Below are 23,998 nucleotides of genomic sequence, written 5' to 3'. Positions count from 1 at the left end.
CATGAGCCACACAACCAAATGTGTGAAGATGATGCACATCTGGCTTCCTTCCATGCCATGCTTCATAAGGAGTTATACCTGGCACACTCTTCGTCGGTGATCTATTCAACAAGTATACTGCAGTGGCCACGGCTTCTCCCCAAAACAGACCTGACATTTCATAGCTTTTCAAAAAAATTCTAGCCGGCCACGGAGAAGCTACTGCAGAACCTGTGAGACTCGGTGCACAATGTTGAGGACTTGCTGGACGAGTTGGACTACTTCCACATCCATGACAAGCTCCAAACAATGCCTGACTATCCCCATCTCTCCCAAAGAGCCATGTGGATTTCCAAGGGGGTTTTGTTTTGCCAATTATATTACACTCTAGGCATCTTTTCCCTAGTAATGTCCACACTCACATCCAAACAATGCCTTAGGGTACCCTCAGTCCCTACTTATTTCAACCAAATGAACTAAGTTTCAAAAATGAAGTAAATTCTGAAAAGGGTAGTTCATTCAGGCCTTGTTCGGTTAAACCTCTCTTGAAGAGGATTGAAGAGGTTTGGAGGGGATTGAGGGGAATTTGACTTGTAGGGGATTTAATCCTCTCCAATCCACTCCAATCTCGTTCAAACCCCATGCAACCGAACAAGCCCTCAGTTGAATTGAAGAGGATAAGAGGGTACCCTAAATGTTCCAAATTTGCATGCCTAAGTTTAGTGCGACTACAAGAAGAAGCACATAAGGTACAAACGAGGGGGCAAAGGAACTCCAAAACCAGAAATCCGTTGTTGATCACGAGCTCATCTGCTCATGGACGAACAACAAAATTTCAAAAAGTAGCAAAATTAATTACAACATTTGTTACATGAAAGATGAATAAATTTTCTATGTGCCTGCAAAGTTTCATGACCATATCACATCGGGGGAGCTCGGGGTAGAAAAAATAAAACCAGTGCTCCACAATAAAAAGAAACATGTCCAAAGCTCCCCTGATGTCACGTCGTCATGAAAATTCGTAGGAACGTAGAGCATTTGTTCAACTTTCATGTCTAAAAAATGGTTGTTTATTCTTAAAAAAATAGTTATTTTTTATTTTACTATTCATCCATAGGAGATGAGCTTGAGCACCGAAACACTGTCCTCCTCCAAAACCACCGTATTTGTACACACTAGCCGTCTCATTCGATATTTGCCACTCTACCTGAACATGCAAATGGCCTTGCATGGTTGTCTTGTCGCCTTATACGCATTCCAATACATAGTGGTATGTCGAACAATCAAAATATCCAAACCATTTTTGATATCGTTAACATTTTTTGAATTCTCAAACCATTTTTCCTTTTTCTTTTTCTTTTCACGAACAATTTTGAAATTGTGAAAGAAAAAAAATTCTCAAACCATTTTATTTAAAAAAACTTTTCTTGAATTCTCAAACCATATTTAAAGTTTTCTGGGTTTCCCTAACAAATTTTGAAATTATGAAAAAAAAATAATTTTAAAACATTTCTATTTTTTATTTTCACAAATAATTTTTTAAATTATGTACATTTTTTGACTTCTCAACCCATTTTTGTATATGCTGTTTTTTTAAAAAATTGAATTCATAAACAATTTTTGAAAAACAATTGTATACGTTGGTTGAGTTTCCAACCATACGTTCTTTTTTCTTTGTACTTTGCACAAATAATTTTGAAATCGTGAACTAATTTTTGATTCTCAAACCATTTTTGTATAGGTGATTTTTTTTAAAATACACAAACATTTTGAGTTCATGAACAATTTTTGAAATCATGACCATATTTTAAATTTTTTGAACATTTTCTGAAATTGCGAATATATTTTGAGTACGTGAATTTTTTTGAATTCATGAAGAATTTTTTAAATCTTGACATTTTCTAAATTCTCAAACATTTTTCAAAATCATGAACATTCTTTGTAATTCGTGAACATTTGTCCAAGTTTGCAAATATTTTTTCATATTTGTGGATATTTCTTTGAATTTCATTAAAATTAAAAAAAAGGGGAAAACAGAAATGAAAAAAATGATGATAAAAAATAAGCTGGGCCGTTGAAGTGTCGCAATAAAATTGGAAGAATGAATCTAAAATCATCATCTGAATATGTACTATACAGAAGTTTGCATTTATATATGGAGTGATGGCAATCAGTGGATATTATGTTCATAGCTGACAAATCATACATACTACATATCCCTTAATGTTTGCACGACAGAAACATTCCATGGCACAGCAGCTCCAAGATACTACACACCCGATATTAGTATTTTTGTTGTTTGCAGAGGCAGGCCCAAGATGCGCGGTCCTCTCATCTGTCCAAGACAATTAATAGCCACATTAGAAGATATATATACAAAGTAAAAGCAGTACTAACAGAGGATATGGTTGTGCAACATCGGCGTTGGATTTCAAACCTACTACAAGTAGTTGCTGGGCTCGTGGAAAAGTGGTGGCGACAACACAAAATTGACTTCGATATGATGGTGCTCCTTGAGCACCCGGTTTTGAGCTCTCGGGTGTAAACCCTAGGTCTGAACTGAGGTTAGACCTGGCAATGGCGATTTTTTTTGCATCGTTACCTTGTTGAATGCATTGCTCGGATGTGCTCTAGACCCATTCTTCAAGGTGAAAACCTAGATTTTGGCATTTGGTTGTTGAATCCGGTAACGATGGTGTTTGTGTGTCACTCTTCCTGAAGGAATTGTTGTTGAAGAAACTTGTATCCTTGTGGTGTCAAGAAATGATTGGTGTGGATATGCTTGTTGTAGTAGTCAAGAAATGAACGGCATCCTCTAGGCGACCGTCTCCTTCTTGGATGTCAAGTTTGATGCCATATTTGGCAACACGATCATCTTCAAGCTAGGCACCGCTTAGTTAGACGTGGCAAGCAAGAACACCCATGCTCTCAACTATCCGGTGCACGCCATCAATGTTGTGCCGATCAACCTCGTCGGACAGGCTTGCATCAATTAATTTCTATAAAATGGCTTGTTGTTACAAGCCAATATGTACTCCATTTATGAGGGCAATGCCCCCTTTTGTGATAAATTTCAGATTTGCTAAATATGGGCAAGGGGCCGATGCCCCCCCCCCCCCCCCGGTCCTCACACAGAAAATATATACTTGTGGTCTAAATTCAAGTATAAAGTAAAATACTAACTTCTGACGAGCAAGCTAGCGTGCTTTGGTGCTAATAAACTAAGAAGTGTACACCATTACTAAGTATCCCCCACATGTTTAAGCAAAGATGTGTTGGAAATATGCCCTAGAGGCAATAATAAATTGATTATTATTATATTTCCTTGTTCATGATAATCGTTTATTATCCGTGCTATAATTGTATTGATAGGAAACTCAGATACATGTGTGGATACATAGACAACACCATGTCCCTAGTGAGCCTCTAGTTGACTAGCTCGTTGATCAATAGATGGTTACGGTTTTCTAACCATGGACATTGGATGTCGTTGATAACGGGATCACATCATTAGGAGAATGATGTGATGGACAAGACCCAATCCTAAGCATAGCACTAGATCGTGTAGTTCGTATGCTAAAGCTTTTCTAATGTCAAGTATCATTTCCTTAGACCATGAGATTGTGCAACTCCCGGATACCGTAGGAGTGCTTTGGGTGTGCCAAACGTCACAACGTAACTGGGTGACTATAAAGGTACATTACAGGTATCTCTGAAAGTGTCTGTTGGGTTGGCACGAATCGAGACTGGGATTTGTCACTCCGTGTAAACGGAGAGGTATCTCTGGGCCCACTCGGTAGGACATCATCATATGCGCAATGTGACCAAGGAGTTGATCATGGGATGATGTGTTACGGAACGAGTAAAGAGACTTGCCGGTAACGAGATTGAACAAGGTATAGGGATACCGACGATCGAATCTCGGGCAAGTACAATACCGCTAGACAAAGGGAATTGTATACGGGATTGATTGAGTCCTTGACATCGTGGTTCATCCGATGAGATCATCGTGGAACATGTGGGAGCCAACATTGGTATCCAGATCCCGCTGTTGGTTATTGACCGGAGAACGTCTCGGTCATGTCTGCATGTCTCCCGAACCCGTAGGGTCTACACACTTAAGGTTCGGTGACGCTAGGGTTGTGAAGATATGTATGTGCAGTAACCCAAATGCTGTTCGGAGTCCCGGATGAGATCCCGGACGTCACGAGGAGTTCCAGAATGGTCCGGAGGTAAAGAATTATATATAGGAAGTGCTGTTTCAGCCATCGGGACAAGTTTCGGGGTTATCGGTATTGTACCGGGACCACCGGAGGGGTCCCGGGGGCCCACCGGGTGGGGCCACCTGTCCCGGGGGGCCACATGGGCTGTAAGGGGTGCGCCTTGGCCTAGATGGGCCAAGGGCACCAGCCCCAAAAGCCCATGCGCCTAGGGTTCCACTTAAGGGAAGAGTCCCAATGGTGGAAGGCACCTCTAGGTGCCTTGGGGGGGAGGGAAACCTCCCTTGGCTGCCGCACCTAGGAGATTGGATCTCCTAGGCTGGCGCACCACCCCCCCTTGGCCCTCCTATATATAGTGGGGGAGAGGAGGGACTTGAGAGACCAGCCCCTGGCGCCTCCCTCTCTCCCCGTTACGTCTTTCTCTCGTAGTATAGGCGAAGCCCTGCTACTGTGACGCCCTGCAACCACCATGCCGTCGTGCTGCTGGATCTTCCTCAACCTCTCCCTCTCTCCTTGCTGGATCAAGGCGTGGGATACGTCACCGGGCTGTACGTGTGTTGAACGCGGAGGTGCCGTGCGTTCGGCACTTGATTATCGGTGATTTGAATCACGACGAGTACGACTCCATCGACCCCGTTCACTTGAACGCTTCCGCTTAGCGATCTACAAGGGTATGTAGATGCACTCTCCTTCCCCTCGTTGCTAGTCTTCTCCATAGATAGATCTTGGTGACACGTAGGAAAATTTTGAATTTCTGCTACGTTCCCCAATAGTGGCATCATGAGCTAGGTCTATTGTGTAGATTCTATGCACGAGTAGAACACAAAGTAGTTGTGGGCATTGATTTTTTTCAATATGCTTGCCGTTACTAGTCTTATCTTGATTCGGCGGCATCGTGGGATGAAGCGGCCCGGACCGACCTTACACGTACTCTTACGTGAGACTGGTTCCACCGACTGACATGCACTAGTTGCATAAGGTGGCTAGCGGGTGTCTGTCTCTCCCACTTTAGTCGGATCGGATTCGATGAAAAGGGTCCTTATGAAGGGTAAATAGCAATTGGCATATCACGTTGTGGTCTTTGCGTAGGTAAGAAATGTTCTTGCTAGAAACCCATAGCAGCCACGTAAAACATGCAAACAACAATTAGAGGACGTCTAACTTGTTTTTGCAGGGTATGCTATGTGATGTGATATGGCCAAAAGGATGTGATGAATGATATATGTGATGTATGAGATTGATCATGTTCTTGTAATAGATGATCATGGAGCCCCAAGATGGAGATCAAAGGAGCTACATGATATTGGCCATATCATGTCACTATTATTTGATTGCATGTGATGTTTATCATGTTTATACATCTTATTTGCTTAGAACGACGGTAGTAAATAAGATGATCCCTCATTAAAATTTCAAGAAGTGTTCTCCCCTAACTGTGCACCGTTGCTACAGTTCGTCGTTTCGAAGCACCACGTGTTAATCGGGTGTGATAGATCCTTACGTTCACATACAACGGGTGTAAGACAGTTTTACACATGCAAAAACACTTAGGGTTAACTTGACGAGCCTAGCATGTACAGACATGGCCTCGGAACACAGAAGACCAAAAGGTCGAGCATGAGTCCTATAGAAGATACGATCAACATGAAGATGTTCACCGACGTTGACTAGTCCGTCTCACGTGTTGATCGGACACGGCCTAGTTGACTCGGATCATGTAATCACTTAGATGACTAGAGGGATGTCTATCTGAGTGGGAATTCATAAGATGAACTTAATTATCCTGAACATAGTCAAAAAGGATTTTGCAAATTATGTCGTAGCACGCCTTTCAGTTCTACTGTTTAGATATGTTCCTAGAGAAAAATTAGTTGAAAGTTGATAATAGCAATTATGCGGACTAGGTCCGTAAACTGAGGATTGTCCTCGTTGCTTCTTAGAAGGCTTATGTCCTTAATGCACCGCTCAGTGTGCTGAACCTCGAACGTTGTCTGTGGATGTTGCGAACATCTGACATACACGTTTTGATAACTACGTGATAGTTCAGTTAAACGGTTTAGAGTTGAGGCACCGAAGACGTTTTTGAAACGTCACGAAACATATGAGATGTTTTGAGGGCTGAAATTGGGATTTCAGGCTCGTGCCCACGTCAAGAGGTATAAGACCTCCGACAATTTTCTTAGCCTGCAAACTAAGGGAGAAAAGCTCAATTGTTGAGCTTGTGCTCAGATTGTCTGAGTACAACAATCATTTGAATCAAGTGGGAGTTGATCTTCCAAATGAGATAGTGATGTTTCTCCGAAGTCATTACCACCAAGCTGCTAGAGCTTCGTGATGAACTATAATATATCGGGGACATGTATGATGATCCTTGAGATGTTCGTGATGTTTGACACCACAAAAGTAGAAATCAAGAAGGAGCATCAATTGTTGATGGTTGGTGAAACCACTAGTTTCAAGAAGGGCAAGGGCACGAAGGGATACTTCATGAAACGGCAATTCAGCTGCTGCTCTAGTGAAGAAACCCAAGGTTGAACCCAAACCCGAGACTAAGTGCTTCTGTAATAAAGGGAACAGCCACTGGAGCAAAATTACCCTAGATACTTGGTAGATTAGAAGGCTGGCAAGGTCGATAGAAGTATATTGGATATACATTATGTTAATGTGTACTTTACTAGTACTCCTAGTAGCACCAGGGTATTAGATACCGGTTCGGTTGCTAAGTGTTAGTAACTCGAAATAAAAGCTACGGAATAAACGGAGACTAGCTAAAGGTGAGCTGACGATATGTGTTGGAAGTGTTCTCAATGTTGATATGATCAAGCATCGCACGCTCCCTCTACCATCGAGATTGGTGTTTGCGTTGAGCATAGACATGATTGGATTATGTCTATCGTAATACGGTTATTCATTTAAGGAGAATAATGGTTACTCTGTTTATTTGAATAATACCTTCAATGGTCTTACACCTAAAATGAATGGTTTATTGAATCTCGATCGTAGTGATACACATGTTCATGCCAAAAGATAGTAATGATAGTACCACCTACTTGTGGCACTGCCACGTAAGTCATATCGGTATAAAACGCATGAAGAAGCTCCATGTTGATGGATCTTTGGGCTCACTCATTTTTGAAAAGTTTGAGACATGCGAACCATGTCTATTGGTGTATATGCATGTAGAAACTCCATGCAAATGGACCGTTTGAACTCACTTGTTTTTGAATCACTTGAGACATGCAAATCATACCACATGGGCAAGATGACTGAAAGCCTCGTTTTCAGTAAAATGGAACTAGAAAGCAACTTGCTGGAAGTAATACATTTTGATGTGTGCAGTCCAATGAGTGCTGAGGCATGTAGTGGATATCGTTATGTTCTTCACAGATGATTTGAGTAGATGTTGAGTATATTTACTTGATGAATCACGAGTCTGAATTATTGAAAGGTTCAAGTAATTTCAGTGTGAAGTTGGAAGATCGTCGTGATAAGAGGATAAAAATATCTATGATATGATCATAGAGATGAATATCTGAATTACGAGTTTGGCACAGAATTAAGACATTGTGGAAATTGTTTCAAAACTAATACAGCCTGGAACACCATAGTGTGATGGTGTGTCCGAACATCATAACTGCACCCTATTGGATATGATGCATACCATGATGTCTCTTATCGAATTACCACAATAGCTTATGGGTTAGGCATTAGAGACAACCACATTCACTTTAAATAGGGCACCACGTAATTCCGATGAGATGACACCGTATGAACTATGGTTTAGAGAAACCTAAGCTGTCATTTCTTAAAAGTTTGGGGCTGCGACGAGGTTATTGAACCGTTACTTCAACTAGTGTATAGCAGGGCACAAAGAGTTGTTCCTGTGGCACCTACACCAATTGAAGTGGAAGCTTATGATATTGATCATGAGACTTCAGATCAAGTCACTACCAAACATCGTAGGATGACAAGGATGCGTACTACTTCAGAGTGGTACGTAACCCTGTCTTGGAAGTTATGTTGCTAGACAACAATGAACCTACGAGCTATGGAGAAGCGATGGTGGGCCTGGATTCCGATAAATGGCTCGAGGCCATAAAATCCGAGAGAGGATCCATGTATGAAAACAAAGTGTAGACTTTGGCAGAATGGCTCGATGGTCGTAAGGCTGTTGAGTACAGATGGATTTTAAAAGGAAGACGGACAATGATGGTAAATGTCACCATTAAGAAAGCTCGACTTGTCGTTAAGATGTTTTTCCGACAAGTTCAAGGAGTTGACTACGATGAGACTTTCTCACTCGTAGCGATGCTAAGAGTCTGTTGGAATTATATTAGCGATTACTGCGTTATTTATGAAATCTTGCAGATAGGATGTCAAAACATTGTTTCCTCGAAGATTTTTCTTGAGGAAAGGTTGTATGTGATACAACCGGAAGGTTTTGTCAATCCTGAAAGATGCTAATAAGTATGCAAAGCTCCAGCAATCCTTCTAAGGACTGGAGTAAGCATCTCGGAGTTGGAATGTATGCTTTGATGAGATGATCAAAGATTTTGGGTGTATACAAAGTTTATGAGAAACTGGTATTTCCAAAGAAGTGAGTGGGAGCACTATAGAATTTCTGATGAGTATATGTTGTTGACACATTGTTGATCAGAAATGATGTAGAATTTCTGGAAAGCATATAGGGTTATTGGGAAAGTGTTTTTCAATGGAAAGCCTGGATTAAGCTACTTGAACATTCAGCATCAAGATCTATAAGGATAGATCAAAACGCATAATGGTACTTTCAAATGAGCACATACCTTGACATGATCTTGAAGGTGTTCAAGATGGATCAGTCAAAGAAGGAGTTCTTGCCTGAGTTGTAAGGTATGAAGTTAAGACTTAAAGTTCGACCGCGGCAGAATAGAGAAAAAGGACGAAGGTCATCCCCTATGCTTAAGACATAGGCTCTACAGTATGCTATGCTGTGTACCGCACCTGAAGTGTGCCTTGCCATGAGTCAGTCAAAGGGTACCAGAGTGATCCAAGAATGGATCACAGGACAGCGGTCAAAGTTATCCTTAGTAACTAGTGGACTAAGGAATTTTCTCGATTATGGAGGTGGTAAAAGAGTTCGTCGTAAAGGGTTACGCCGATGCAAACTTTGACACTAAACCAGATTATTTTGAGTAGTAAACTGGATTCGTATAGTAGAACAGTTATTTGGAATAAGCTCCAAATAGAACGTGGTAGCTACATCTAGGAGATGACATAGAGATTTGTAAAGCACCCACGGATCTGAAAGGTTCAGACCCGTTGACTAAAACCTCTCTCACAAGCAACATGATCAAACCTAGAACTCATTGAGTGTTAATCACATAGTGATGTGAGCTAGACTACTGACTCTAGTAAACTCTTGGGTGTTAGTCACATGGCGATGTGACCTGTGAGTGTTAATCACATGGCGATGTGAACTAGATTATTGACTCTAGTGCAAGTGGGAGACTGTTGGAAATATGCCCTAGAGGCAATAATAAATTGATTATTATTATATTTCCTTGTTCATGATAATCGTTCATTATCCGTGCTATAATTGTATTGATAGGAAACTCAGATACATGTGTGGATACATAGACAACACCATGTCCCTAGTGAGCCTCTAGTTGACTAGCTCCTTGATCAATAGATGGTTACGGTTTCCTAACCATGGACATTGGATGTCGTTGATAACGGGATCACATCATTAGGAGAATGATGTGATGGACAAGACCCAATCCTAAGCATAGCACTAGATCGTGTAGTTCGTATGCTAAAGCTTTTCTAATGTCAGGTATCATTTCCTTAGACCATGAGATTGTGCAACTCCCGGATACCGTAGGAGTGCTTTGGGTGTGCCAAACGTCACAACGTAACTGGGTGACTATAAAGGTACATTACAGGTATCTCTGAAAGTGTCTGTTGGGTTGGCACGAATCGAGACTGGGATTTGTCACTCCGTGTAAACGGAGAGGTATCTCTGGGCCCACTCGGTAGGACATCATCATATGCGCAATGTGACCAAGGAGTTGATCACGGGATGATGTGTTACGGAACGAGTAAAGAGACTTGCCGGTAACGAGATTGAACAAGGTATAGGGATACCGACGATCGAATCTCGGGCAAGTACAATACCGCTAGACAAAGGGAATTGTATACGGGATTGATTGAGTCCTTGACATCGTGGTTCATCCGATGAGATCATCGTGGAACATGTGGGAGCCAACATGGGTATCCAGATCCCGCTGTTGGTTATTGACCGGAGAACGTCTCGGTCATGTCTGCATGTCTCCCGAACCCGTAGGGTCTACACACTTAAGGTTCGGTGACGCTAGGGTTGTGAAGATATGTATATGCAGTAACCCGAATGCTGTTCGGAGTCCCGGATGAGATCCCGGACGTCACGAGGAGTTCCGGAATGGTCCGGAGGTAAAGAATTATATATAGGAAGTGCTGTTTCAGCCATCGGGACAAGTTTCGGGGTTATCGGTATTGTACCGGGACCACCGGAGGGGTCCCGGGGGCCCACCGGGTGGGGCCACCTGTCCCGGGGGGCACATGGGCTGTAAGGGGTGCGCCTTGGCCTAGATGGGCCAAGGGCACCAGCCCCAAAAGCCCATGCGCCTAGGGTTCCACTTAAGGGAAGAGTCCCAATGGTGGAAGGCACCTCTAGGTGCCTTGGGGGGGAGGGAAACCTCCCTTGGCTGCCGCACCTAGGAGATTAGATCTCCTAGGCTGGCGCACCACCCCCCCTTGGCCCTCCTATATATAGTGGGGAAGAGGAGGGACTTGAGAGACCAGCCCCTGGCGCCTCCCTCTCTCCCCGTTACGTCTTTCTCTCGTAGTATAGGCGAAGCCCTGCTACTGTGACGCCCTGCAACCACCATGCCGTCGTGCTGCTGGATCTTCCTCAACCTCTCCCTCTCTCCTTGCTGGATCAAGGCGTGGGAGACGTCACCGGGCTGTACGTGTGTTGAACGCGGAGGTGCCGTGCGTTCGGCACTTGATCATCGGTGATTTGAATCACGACGAGTACGACTCCATCGACCCCGTTCACTTGAACGCTTCCGCTTAGCGATCTACAAGGGTATGTAGATGCACTCTCCTTCCCCTCGTTGCTAGTCTTCTCCATAGATAGATCTTGGTGACACGTAGGAAAATTTTGAATTTCTGCTACGTTCCCCAACAAGATGTTGTAACATGCACATCCGGTCACCTTCCTTCTTGTGCCTTGGCTAATCATCAACAAATAATAATAATAACTCTCCATATGAATTTCTTCTTCTCGTTGCCAATTTGCAATGCATGCATGCGTTCTTTCTTGCTTGGACAAAAAGAACATACAACATGTATGCTAGCCTGTAGCAAGGTTTTAAATTTCGGAAATAGATTTTTTTTCCGGCATCACCAAAGTATGCGAGATTTCACATACTTTGGAAGTTATATTGGATTTTGAGTTTTCAGAATTCAACATTTCTTATTGAATCGGAACCTAATTTATATTTTAGTCTCGATTGGGCTCGAAATATGGGGGAGTTACCTATCAAATATCTAGGAATGCCTGTGTCAGATGTCAGAATTAGGAATATGCATTGGAATTGTGTAACTAACAAAATTGAAAAGACATCTCAAAAAAAATTGAAAAGAGATGTAGTTGTTTGCAAGGGAAGCTGTTAGGCTCTATTGCTGGCAGAGTAACTTTGGTGCAAGCATGTTTGACAAATATCCCACTCTTTATGATGTCCTTTTATGTTTTCCCCAAGGGGATTATTAAAAAAGCTGAATTTTTCAGAGCTAGATTGGTCTGGCAAGAGGATGAGAACATCAAAAGGTATCACCTGGTCAAATGGGAGAAATGCTGCTTACCTAAAGATGTAGGGGGATTGGGAATTCTCAACTTGGAGGTAATGAATATTGCACTATTAGCTAAATGGTTCTGGAAAATGGAAATTGAAGAAGGCTTGTGGAATAGTATAATTAGGAGAAAATATGGGGGGGAGTTGCTTAGCTTTGATAGCAAAGAAACCTAGAGATTCCCAATTTTGGACAAGTCTTATGAAAATAAAAGAAATATTCTACAGATTTGTTATACTCCGTGGCCTCCTCTTTCTATCTTCTATCTTCCTCTTCATGACTACACACAAATTTCCTTAAAATTACATGGCAGTTGGATCCATCCCACTCGACATAGCTTCTCCGGACACTAAAACCTTTCTCAAGACCATATTTGTTATAGAATCTATAACCTTCATCCTCACTATTAAATATCTTGTTGGCAATATCATAGTATTCCAGCATTGACTCATGACTTACATCCACCATGTCTTCCTGCATCACCATTCAGATGAATAAAAATCTAAAACGACAAACACAAATGCATGCAAAACCCAGTACGAGTTTTTTCGAGAATGATGGGGGGCATTGAGCCCCACCGGTTGTTATATTGCCCGAAAGGACGAGGCCGTCATACAGTGTTTTCCATCAAGGAGATAAAAACAACAAGATAGAGAGAAAAGTGAAAAAGCAAGTGGAAGGAGGCTAGGTAGCTGCAATGAGGAGGGAGTGAAACCGGAGGAGCTGGCCGCACACAGAGTCATCGAAACGCCGTGCCCAAAGCAGTGTGTCGTTGGCCACACGCCGGAGAACGTCCTTGGGCTCACAGACGATGGAGTTGAACACCACATTGTTTCTAGCCTTCCACATATGCCAGAGGAGGATGTAGAGGCCCGCCCGCCAAGCAGCAGCATCCATTGGCGCCCGGGGATGGCCGGAAACAATTTCCACAACGGAGAGGAAGGGGCCCATGTCGAGGCGCGACCAAACAAGGGTCGCCCGCTGGTAGGAGGCGAAGAGGTGGTCCATCGTTTCGTCGTCTTGGCAAGAGGCACATTTCGGTGACAGAGCACAATTTTTGGCAAACAGATTAGCGCGCGTGCTAAGCCGGTTGCCGAGAAGAAGTCGAGCAAAGATCTTGATCTTGTTGGGGAGCCGGGAGCCCCAGAGGTCGATGGAGTCTTGATCAGTTTTGGAATCTTCAATTCGGTCCGGTTTTTGATTTTTCCTTTTTGTTCCTAGTTTCTTTGGTTATTAATTTCTTTATAAATAAATGGTGGTAACTTCAGCAAATGTTTGAAAAATATCGGAATTACATAAATAATTGGATTTTAAGAACATCTTCCTATTTTTTAAACAATTGGGAATTTTTAAAAATATTCGCAATTTTTTAAAAATGATAGGTACTTTCAAATATGTTTGTGATTTAAAAAATGTTCAAAAAAAATGATTTATTTTTTTTCACAATTTAAAAAACGTTCGTGTTTTTTGAATATAAAATAAATTTAAATGACTGCAAAAAAACGAACTACAGTGCTTCAAGTCACCACAGTACCGCTGAATTGATACAGTGTCACCGATTTGCTAGTGTACGCACATGAAGAAAAAAACGAGACGAACTGAAACACCTCAGTGTCGCCTAATGGGCCCGCGCTCGCAATGCGTCATATAAGAGTTCCCCTCTTTTCTTTGGGTTCAGGTGACACTATTGCACTGCAATGAACAAGCCCAATTCATGACAGTGACCCTGCCCTAAATTAAGCCCAGTGACTTTGATCGGTACTTGTAGATAGGATAAATGAACCAGCTGGGCCTATGCATCAAACGATGCACATTCCGTGAGTAGACGCATCATTTATTTTAAATAAATGATGTTTAATATTATTAAATAGATAGAAACAATTTATTAAGTAAACATTATTTGATAATGCTTGAATATATTTTTAAATACAAGATAAAGTGAACATTATTTTATAATGCGTGATTTTATTTTTAAATACATTACATTTTTAAAATATACGCGAACATTTTCCAAAATATGAGGACACTTATTTAAAACTCACATCAACAAAACTTTGTATTTTTTATTTGAACCAGGTTATGTAACTGTTTAACATTTTTTTAATATGCATATACGTTTAGACCGTTTTGAAATATATATAGAAGGAAAAAAAAGCAAAATTAGTATAGTTAATTAGTACCGCAAAATCGGAGCTCTAAAAACAACGTATACGTTTAGACCGTGACATGTCATTATCAATCCACAATGCAAGACTTAACCAAAAACAACGACTTGTATCTAGGATTGGCTCTGTGCATGATGATGATGCATATGCCGAGGTCTTCCCCCTGTTCAAAAAAGATTAAAACAAAATTACGCATCCAAAGAAAATACTCCAGGAAACAGCAAAGGGCTTTCTTTCTCAATAAAATTGCAAGACGAAACTAACTTCATCATCTTAATTTGTACTTATATGAAGGTTGCAGTAATGCATTAGCAGTTCTTCCCTGTTTTGGCTTTGCTTGGCAAGCTAGGTTTCAGAAACAAACAAACAAATTTCAAGTCTAACAAACATATTTAAGGCTGACTGAAACTGTAACAATGAATCAACATTGAAAGTAGGCATCATCAATGATTAAAGGCTGACCGAATGTGCAGATGAGTCATAATGACCATACAAAGAAAGTAGATAGCAAATTTCAAGTGTACATCTACACTGCACATCTACATCGAAAGGCGCGCATCACTGATTTAAGGCTGACTCAAGTTGCACAAGGATGCTCATATTCAAAAAGGATGTGCAGAGACATGACCATACAAAGATACGTACAGTAGTAAACAACAAATTTCAAATGTACATCGATTTATTCCAAGGACCTTTAAAGCACACCAATCTTCTACTGCTGCAGCAGCTGATGGCAAGCTAGCTAGGAGAATCAGGCGACTGCTGCACATCAATGTTGATTCAAGAGGTGAGTAGATGAGGGGCGACTACGAGGGCCATCAGGCGACTCCGCGGGGCAACGGGGCGGCGGCCGCCGGGGCGCTGCCCTCGGCTTCATCGCCTCGCCCGCAGGTCGGCGGCCGATTCTGGGCGTTGGCCGGATCTGATGACGAGGAGGCGGACGGGGACGGTGATGATCCGGCGGCCTCACCGCCAACGCCGACCCCCTCCGACCTGTTTTGCGAGTTTTTTCATGCGGGGTATGACGAAGACGATGTTGCCACTACGGTAGACAAGATCTTGCCGGTGGACGATCCGGCGAGGGTTGGGCTCCATGCGGGTGAGAGGAAGGAGATGGTTCGTCGCGTTGTTCACCGGAGAACGGCGACGACGGCTATCAGGCCATGGAAGGGACCTCTCCCAAAGGTTAGTCTTCCCAATCTTACTCTCTTTGATTTAATTAAGCCGGATTCATGGACTAAAGTTCTGAGGAAAAAGAGGCCTATGCGCCGTGCAATTGCTTCCCGGACGCTGGCGGCGGCCGCGGCGACATTGCCGGCGGGGCATGTGCTCGAGATCTCCCAGATGCGGGCGCATCGTTTGAATTCCCTCCTGGGCTGCGAGCTGGGAGCGTCTAGGGTTGGGCCGGTTCTGTGTGAGCCGGGCCTTCGCGTATGTGGGCCGGAGTTAACTGGGTATGAGGCCCAGTCTAACTCGGTTACTACTACGTCGATCTCCCCTACTGACCCATGCACGATCGAGCGTCGAGGCGGTGGTTCTTCGTTGCGATCTAGGGTTTTCCGAAGTGGCCGGCCGGGGTTCTGTGCACGTGGTGCGGGGCGGGCTACGCGCATCCCCCCACTCCGAGCAATGGCTGGCCGGGGAGCTTTGCCGCCTGCTGGCAAGGGCGCCGCCACGGGTGGTGCTGGCCGCAGAGGGCGAGCGCCGCTGCCGGGAGATGGACGCGGCGGGAACGGCCAGCTGCCAGCATCTGGACATGGTGGAAACGGCCCCCAGTCGGGGACGGGCCGCGGTGTGGTGGCCCCGTCACCAGGCGTTGGCGTCGGCAGGGCGGCGACTCAGGTCACCGGCCCTAGGCCGCCGTCTGCTATCGGGGCGCGTGGCTTTGGCGCGGTTGGCCGCGGGGCTCCCAGGCGCTCGACCCCCGGCGCCGGTGGTGGTGCCGCAACCGGCATTGGGCCGGGATGGTGTGCCTCATCCCCCGGCCCCGGTGCCGAACCCTGCTGCTGCTGTGGGCAGAGGGGCTGCTGGTCCGAGGCCGCCCGCTTCGGGTCTGCCGCCTCGACCTGCGACGGCTCAGTCAGGCGCCAGACCGCCGCACTTTGTCGCCCGGCAGTCGCAGCACTTGGATGCGCCGGTGCTGATGCATGCCCAATTGCCGCTTCCTACGGATGGTGGTGGTTCGACTGCGCCTCGTGGTCAATGGGGCGACGATGGTTATAACGCATATGGAGATGGAAAGCACCGGGGATCCTCGTCCACGGGTGGTGGACGGGTGTATGCCTGGCAGAGCGATGGCTCGGCCGAGAGGCCCTTCCTGGGGCCAACGGGTGGTTTCGTTGAAGGGGCATCTGGACCGGCTCATCGTAACCGCGGTGGTTTTCGTGGTAACCGTGGTGGCCGAGGTGGCCGCGGTGGCCGCTATCGTCCACGACAGCATCCTATTATTGTGGACCAGACACCTGTTGGCGAGGAGACTGCGGAACCTGAGTTGTCTTGCCAGGCTATGGAGGTGGTAACGGCACTGGCTGACGTGGTGGTCCCTGCTAATGGTGAGAATGGGTCTATGTCGGCAGAGGACAGGGCGGCCAAGTATGCGCGCAAGAAAGAAAGGATGTTATGTTACCGCTGTGGCGATAAGGGCCATTTCATTGCTGAGTGTGTGGCCGTTTTATGCGATACGTGTGGCAAGCCTGCCCATGAGTCGGGGGTCTGTCCGCTTATGAGGGAGCAGGTACCGAATCTTATGATGTATGGAGTGTACTGTGCTGAGCTCACGTTCTTTGAGTCTCCGACCGAGAGGGAGGTTCCTGATGAGGTTCAGAGTGTGACAACTGGGATTGTTAAAGTGACTAAAGGAGAAGTCTCTGGGACCCAGATTGTGCAGCGGCTTCGGGAGCTGGCCCCAGGGGATTTCCACTGGGAGCTTGTCAGTCTAGAGGCGAACTTGTTCAGGGTTGAGTTCCCGACAGTGGAGGATTTACAGAGGCTCTTGAGTTTCGGGATGTGCAAAGTGCCAGGTACTGAGGGTATTCTTGAGTTCCACGAGTGGAAGTTGATTGAACCTCAGGGTAAACCTCTTACCCAGGCTTGGTTACGGTTTTCGGGAGCTCCTTCCAAACCTATGCAGGATGCTAAGGTCGTTTCTAGTTTGGGCATCATGGTGGGAAAGCCTGAGCATGTGGATATGGCCTTTACTAGAGCTCATGGGGTTGCTCGCTTACTGGTCAGCATTTTGGACATTGAGTTTGTGCCGGATGTGGTCAAGTGGGCTTATCGAGGCCAGGTTTACAACCTTCAGATTGAGTTTGAGGATGACAGCCTGTTTGCTGAGGCACCTACTACCACTGATGTTGATATGCACGAGGATGATGAGGGTGCAGGAGCTAAGGAGACTCCGGCCGCTGATCTTGGACGAGAGATGTCCGAGGGACCGGGGACTGCTGCTCAGATGACTGGAGATGGCACGGCGCCTTCTGCGTTAGTGCCGTCGACTACTCTGAGGTTTGGGTCTATTGAGCCTGCTACTGCACCTCTGAGGCTATGGAGCGAGCGAGTCGAGTCTTTTGATGCTTTTGAGCACTCTCTACCCGCCTTGGACTTTGAGGGCCCGGGCGTGGAGGGTTCTAGCGCGGAGGAGATTTCGGAGATAGAGATTTCGCCAGATTGTGTTGAGACGGCGGAGCTACGGGTGGTGGTTTCGAGCTGTGCAGGGGGGTCGAGGCAGGTGGTCTTGGCGCCCCCCTTCTCTTCTCGCTCAGGTCGGTGCGACCATGAGGGAGGTGCTACCTTCGGGAGGGGGGCCGGGGCAGGTGGCCTCAGCGCCTTCTTCACCGGTCGCTGGGCCGATCCTGCGGGAGGCCGGTCCAGCCGTTGGAGGGGGCTTAGGGCGGGTGGCCCCGGGGCCTTCTTCACCTTCCGCGCCCAGGGGGACCACACCACCGTTGACGCCGGCGATCGCTCCTGGCCGCAGGTCTGGGGTGGATGGGGAGCGGGGGCAGGTGGCCTTTGGTTCCCCATCTGCCCACTCGGCGCTGTCTCCTAGCCGTGGAGATCAGCTGATTGTTCGGGGGGTGACAGGCGGTCAATCCCCAGGCAACTTCACTCGGGAGGAGGTTATTCAGTTCGGCGGGATTCCGGACCAGGCGTCTGAGGGCCGGCGGGTGAGCTGCCGTCTTCAGGGCCGTCCGGAGGTGGACGACATGCAGCAACGGTGCGCCGAGAGGGCAGCCAAGCTTCGTGACGTCCAGGTCACTACTGGTATGTCGGTCAATACTTCTAATTCCATTTTGCATTTTTTGAATGATGAGATTGTTGATAATGCGAACCAACTAGGGATTTCACTAGGTAGTAATGAGGGTGAAATTTCTAACTCCATCAATGATTTGCTAGATCTAGAAGCCGAGAGGGCTTTAGATTTGATTCGAAACTTAGCTGCTGTCAAACCCATGAATGATTCCGAGATTGATGCCTTGGGAGTTCGGGTGCTCGATGATTTTTGTGCCGATCTCGCACCCTCCCTCCCGGAACCGGAGGAGGAGGATGAGAGTTTCGAGATGGATGTTGTTGGTCTCCCTGAAACGGGGATTGAGGACCGGGTGGATGCGAGGACCGGCCCTAAGCGCAAATGGAAGCACGAGATTTACCCAACGTCTGATGTGCGTAGGAGTTCTAGGATCCGCTTCGCTAAAAAATTCCACGACGAGATATGAGAGGAATCTTTTGGAATAGCAGAGGTCTTAAGGACTTGGCTAAAAGAAGATTTCTTGCAGATGCATCCATCGAGCAACGATTGGATTTTATTGCGTTGTCGGAAACTGGTAGAGCAAATTTCTCACCACAATTTCTTAACACTCTTTCGGGGGGTATTGAGTTTGACTGGCATTGTCTGCCACCAAGAGGGAGATCGGGAGGGATCTTACTTGGTGTTCGATGCGATTCTCTCGAAGTTCGAAGTGTGGGCATGGGAGATTTTGCTGTAAAGTTCAGGGTGCGATTCAAGGTCGACGGTTTGGACTAGGTGCTGGTGGCAGTGTATGGTGCCGCGCAGGCAAAATTCAAACCGGATTTCCTGGCCGACCTGGTTAGAGTCTGTGGCTCTGAGCAGCTCCCCATCCTCGTTGGGGGTGACTTTAACATTATTAGGAGTCGAGACGAGAAGAACAATGATAATTTTGACGGGAGATGGTTGTTTATGTTCAACACTATCATTGAAAGCTTGGATCTGAGAGAGATTGAGCTTTCAGGTAGGAAGTTTACTTGGGCCAACGCCATGCCAAATCCAACGTTTGAAAAGTTGGATCGGGTACTCGTAAGTGTCGAATGGGAACATAAATTTCCCTTTGTAACAGTTCAGGCTCTATATCGCGGGATTTCTGATCACACGCCTCTTTTTCTGGACTCTGGTGGGGCTACCTACTCGGGAAACAAGAATTTGTTCTCGTTCGAGCTTGCGTGGTTTGAAAGAGAAGGCTTCCTGGATCTCGTAGCCAGAGAGTGGGCTAAGGATGCAGGCGGGAGGAATGCGCTTGAGCGCTGGCAGAATAAGATTAGGCATCTGAGAAGTTTCCTCCGTGGATGGGCTAAACATCTCAGTGGGATCTATAGGGTTGAAAAGGAACGGCTCCTTGCCCTCATTTAGTCCTTAGATGTAAAAGCAGAAACCACGGTGTTGCCAGCCACCGAGCTTCATACTAAGCTTGACGCTGAGATGAGGTTGAAAGAACTTCTTCGTGAAGAAGAGTTAAAGTGGGCTCTGCGGGCCAAGGTACGAAGAGTGGTCGAGGGGGACGCGAACACTCAATTCTTCCATATGATTGCAAATGGCAAACATAGGAAGAAGAGAATCTTCCAGCTAGAACAAGATGAGGGTACGATTATCGGTCAGGATGATTTGAAGCTGTACATTACTGAGTACTACAAACGATTGTTTGGACCATCAGAGGAGAACTGTGTGTCTCTGGATGAGTCTAGAGTCGAAGATGTACCTCAACTTACTGCTGTGGAGAACGATATATTAACAGCCCCTTTTTTGGAAAAGGAGGTTTTCGAAGCCGTTTCCCAGATGAAAAATAATAAGGCTCCCGGTCCGGATGGTTTTCCGGCTGAGTTCTATAAGAAGTGCTGGCATATTATTAAAGGGGATCTGTTGCCAATGTTCCATGATTTGTTCTCAGGACATTTGCAGCTTTTCCAGCTTAACTTTGGAACAATAACCCTGCTCCCTAAGAAAACAGAGGCCGTGAGAATCGAGCAATTTCGGCCTATCTGTCTTCTGAATGTCAGTTTCAAAATCTTTACCAAGGTTGGGACGATTAGGCTAACACAGATTGCGCACGCCGTGGTGCAGCCAACTCAAATGGCTTTCATGCCGGACAGGAACATCCTGGAAGGGGTGGTGGTCCTTCATGAAACGCTCCATGAGATCCACATGAAAAAACTGGATGGGGTTATTTTCAAAGTGGATTTCGAGAAGGCATATGATAAAGTCAAATGGCCGTTCCTTCAACAAGCCTTACGCATGAAGGGCTTTGATGAGGCTTGGCGACGCCAGGTGGAAGCATTCACGCAAAAAAGGGAGTGTTGGAATCAAAGTGAATGATGATATAGGTCATTATTTCCAAACGCATAAGGGGTTGAGACAAGGCGATCCTATGTCTCCAATATTATTCAATATTGTGGTAGACATGTTGGTGATCCTGATAGGAAGGGCAAAAGAGGCCGGTCAGGTGGGTGGCTTGGTGCCTCATCTGGTTGATGGTGGTGTGTCCATCTTGCAGTACGCTGATGATACTATCATCTTCATGGAACATGATTTGGCAAAAGCGAGAAACATGAAGTTAGTGTTATGCCTATTTGAACAATTGACGGGGCTTAAGATTAATTTCCATAAAAGCGAGTTGTTCTGCTTTGGTAGAGCCAAAGATGAACAAGGGGCATATAGACAATTGTTCGGGTGTGAAGTTGGGGCTCTACCTTTTACGTATCTAGGTATTCCCATTCATCATCGTAAGCTAACAAACAGCGAGTGGAAGTGCATAGAGGATCGGTTTGAGAAGAAACTGAGTTGCTGGAAGGGAAAACTCATGTCTTATGGAGGCCGGTTGATCCTTATTAACTCGGTGCTCACGAGTTTACCTATGTTCCTCTTATCCTTCTTTGAGGTCCCAGTTGGGGTTAGTCAGAGGCTGGATTTCTATCGATCCCGATTCTTTTGGCAGAGTGATGAACTTAAGAGAAAATACCGACTGGCCAAATGGGATATTATCTGTCGATCAAAGGACCAGGGGGGCTGGGTATTGAAAATCTAGAAGTCAAGAACAGATGCCTGCTTAGTAAGTGGTTGTATAAGTTGGCACTTGAGACGGAGGCAACGTGGGCGCAGATCTTACGTAATAAATATTTGCAGTCCAAGACCCTATCCCAGGTCACTATGAGACCAACTGATTCGCCGTTCTCGAAGGGGCTCATGAGAATCAAAGCTACCTTCTTTAACAGAACTAGGCATATTGTCGGTAATGGTAATGACACTCGATTTTGGGAGGATACGTGGCTTGGTGACGCGCCGTTGGCGACCCAGTATCCGTCCCTTTATCGTATTGTTCAGCGCCGTGAGGCTCTTGTTGCCATGGTTCTGCAGTCCATTCCGCTCAACATTCAGTTTAGGAGGGTGCTTGTGGGTGACCGATGGGAAGCATGGCTTCACTTGGTCCGTAGATTGATGGGGGTTTAGTTAACTTCTCAGCCCGATCAGTTGTGGTGGAAGCTTACTAGATCTGAGGAGTTCACAGTTAAATCGATGTATGTCGATATCATTAACTCAAGTGTGTTTCCTAATTTCAAAAAGGTTTGGAAAGTTAAGGTCCCCTTAAAGATCAAAGTGTTTATGTGGTTTGTACATAAACAAGTAATTTTAACAAAGGACAATCTAGTTAAGCGCAACTGGACAGGTTCTACTAGGTGTAGTTTCTGTGATCGGGAGGAGACCATCAAGCACCTCTTCTTTGACTTCCCATTGGCATGAGGCTTGTGGCGCTCTGTGCAAATTGCCTTTAACATTACTCCTCCGACTTCGGTCAACACGTTATTCGGGACGTGGCTTGCTGGGATAGAGTCCGAAACAGCTAGACACATTCGTGTAGGAGTTTGTGCGTTGTTATGGGCAATTTGGAACTGCAGAAATGATTTGGCTTTTAACAGAACAACAACTATTCATTTTTTGCAGGTTTTATTCCGGGCTACCGTGTTGATCCGTATGTGGTCCTCACTCACTCCGACGGAGGCCAGGGAGCGTTTGGTTACTGGATCTGTCCAGTGGGAGATGGTAGCGCGGGATATCTTCAACCGGTTTGGATGGCGGTCATGTAATAGGATAGGCGATTAGTTTACGTATCTGTTAATTTGCCAACCGGTTGTGGCTTGTTAGGCTTTCTGTTTTGGCATTGAGGCTCTATGTGAGCTTGCCGTTCCTTTTGTTTGTAGACTTTAAGACCTTTTTGAACCTTATTTACTTTGCTAAATAAATGTGGCCGTATGCGTCGTTCTGATGCAAAGGCCGGGGTGTCCCCCTTTTCAAAAAAAAAAGCTAGCTAGGAGAAGCAGGAAGGCCCCAAAGCTCAAGGCAGGCAGTCACTCACATTGCTTGCTGCCACTGAGGAATTTATAAACCACACAACTTTTGCCTTCAATCTCAGATTCACATGTGAAGCTGCCAAATCTTATAGACATTAAGCAAGCGTGAATGTACTGTACTAGCTAGCATTGTGCTAATGCCAGTTACAACAAACAACATTGGCATCATCGATCAGTTGGTCCATGGTCACGGAACAAAATCTTGATCGCAACACTGGGAAAAAAAACTCAATTCTACCTTACAAATTCAATTTACAGAGGCGAAACAAAAAATTCTAAAGTCGTGCGAGGCTGATGCTGAATCCCAATAAGCACCTCACACCTTGGCACACTTTCCTTTTGGATGTCCCTTCTTGGAATGCTCTGCTCTGCTCTCTCTTGTCATCCACAAATTAAAGCCCACTTGTCTTGTTTAAAGGAAGGAAGGAAGGACATCGCACTGCGAGCCATCACTTAGGTCCATATTCTATTCTGCAAACACGCATCACAATTATATCAGTAATGTGGTGCTTGAGGAAGCAGCAACATTCAAGTGCACAACACTTAATGAGAACAAAGACCTTTGAGCATATCAAGACAGACAATTGCTTCAGCACTGTCTGTTTGCTCTGAATCAGCTGTGAAATTTAATTCACCACTGGGACTGCAGAACCTCCATGTCCTGTATATCATAAAATAAAATAAAATAAAATAGTTTTATGATAAATGAATGAACTTGGGTCAGACAAAGTATGAACAAAGCACTCTAAGGCAACTTAAACACCCGATCATTCATTACCTTTGAGTGAAGGATCAACGGCAATGAAACCTAAACAAGTATGGACTCTCCATGCAAGATTGTACGTAGCTGGGTACAATAATTTCAGTACTCATAGCTCCGATCCTACAGGAATAATTCAGTATCAGGCTAAATAGGGATTTTTCAAGAAAGAATCAAACAAATTGGAAAGCATTTTCTCTTCTCTTGTAGATTGTAACTCAATTCAATTTCACTTCACGATAATAGTAGGAATCCATACCATTCTGCACCACCAAGCCAGCACCCTCTGCTACATATATGATATATCAGGTGCTTTTTTGCAAAGCAGCGGCATCATCCTGTCAAAGGGAAGGATTCAAGAAAGAGGA

This window comes from Triticum urartu, chromosome 4A (assembly GCF_056163025.1).
Source record: "Triticum urartu cultivar PI428250 chromosome 4A, HENAU_Tu73, whole genome shotgun sequence".
Classification (NCBI taxonomy): domain Eukaryota; kingdom Viridiplantae; phylum Streptophyta; class Magnoliopsida; order Poales; family Poaceae; genus Triticum; species Triticum urartu.
Note: the sequence above shows the minus strand (reverse complement) of the source record.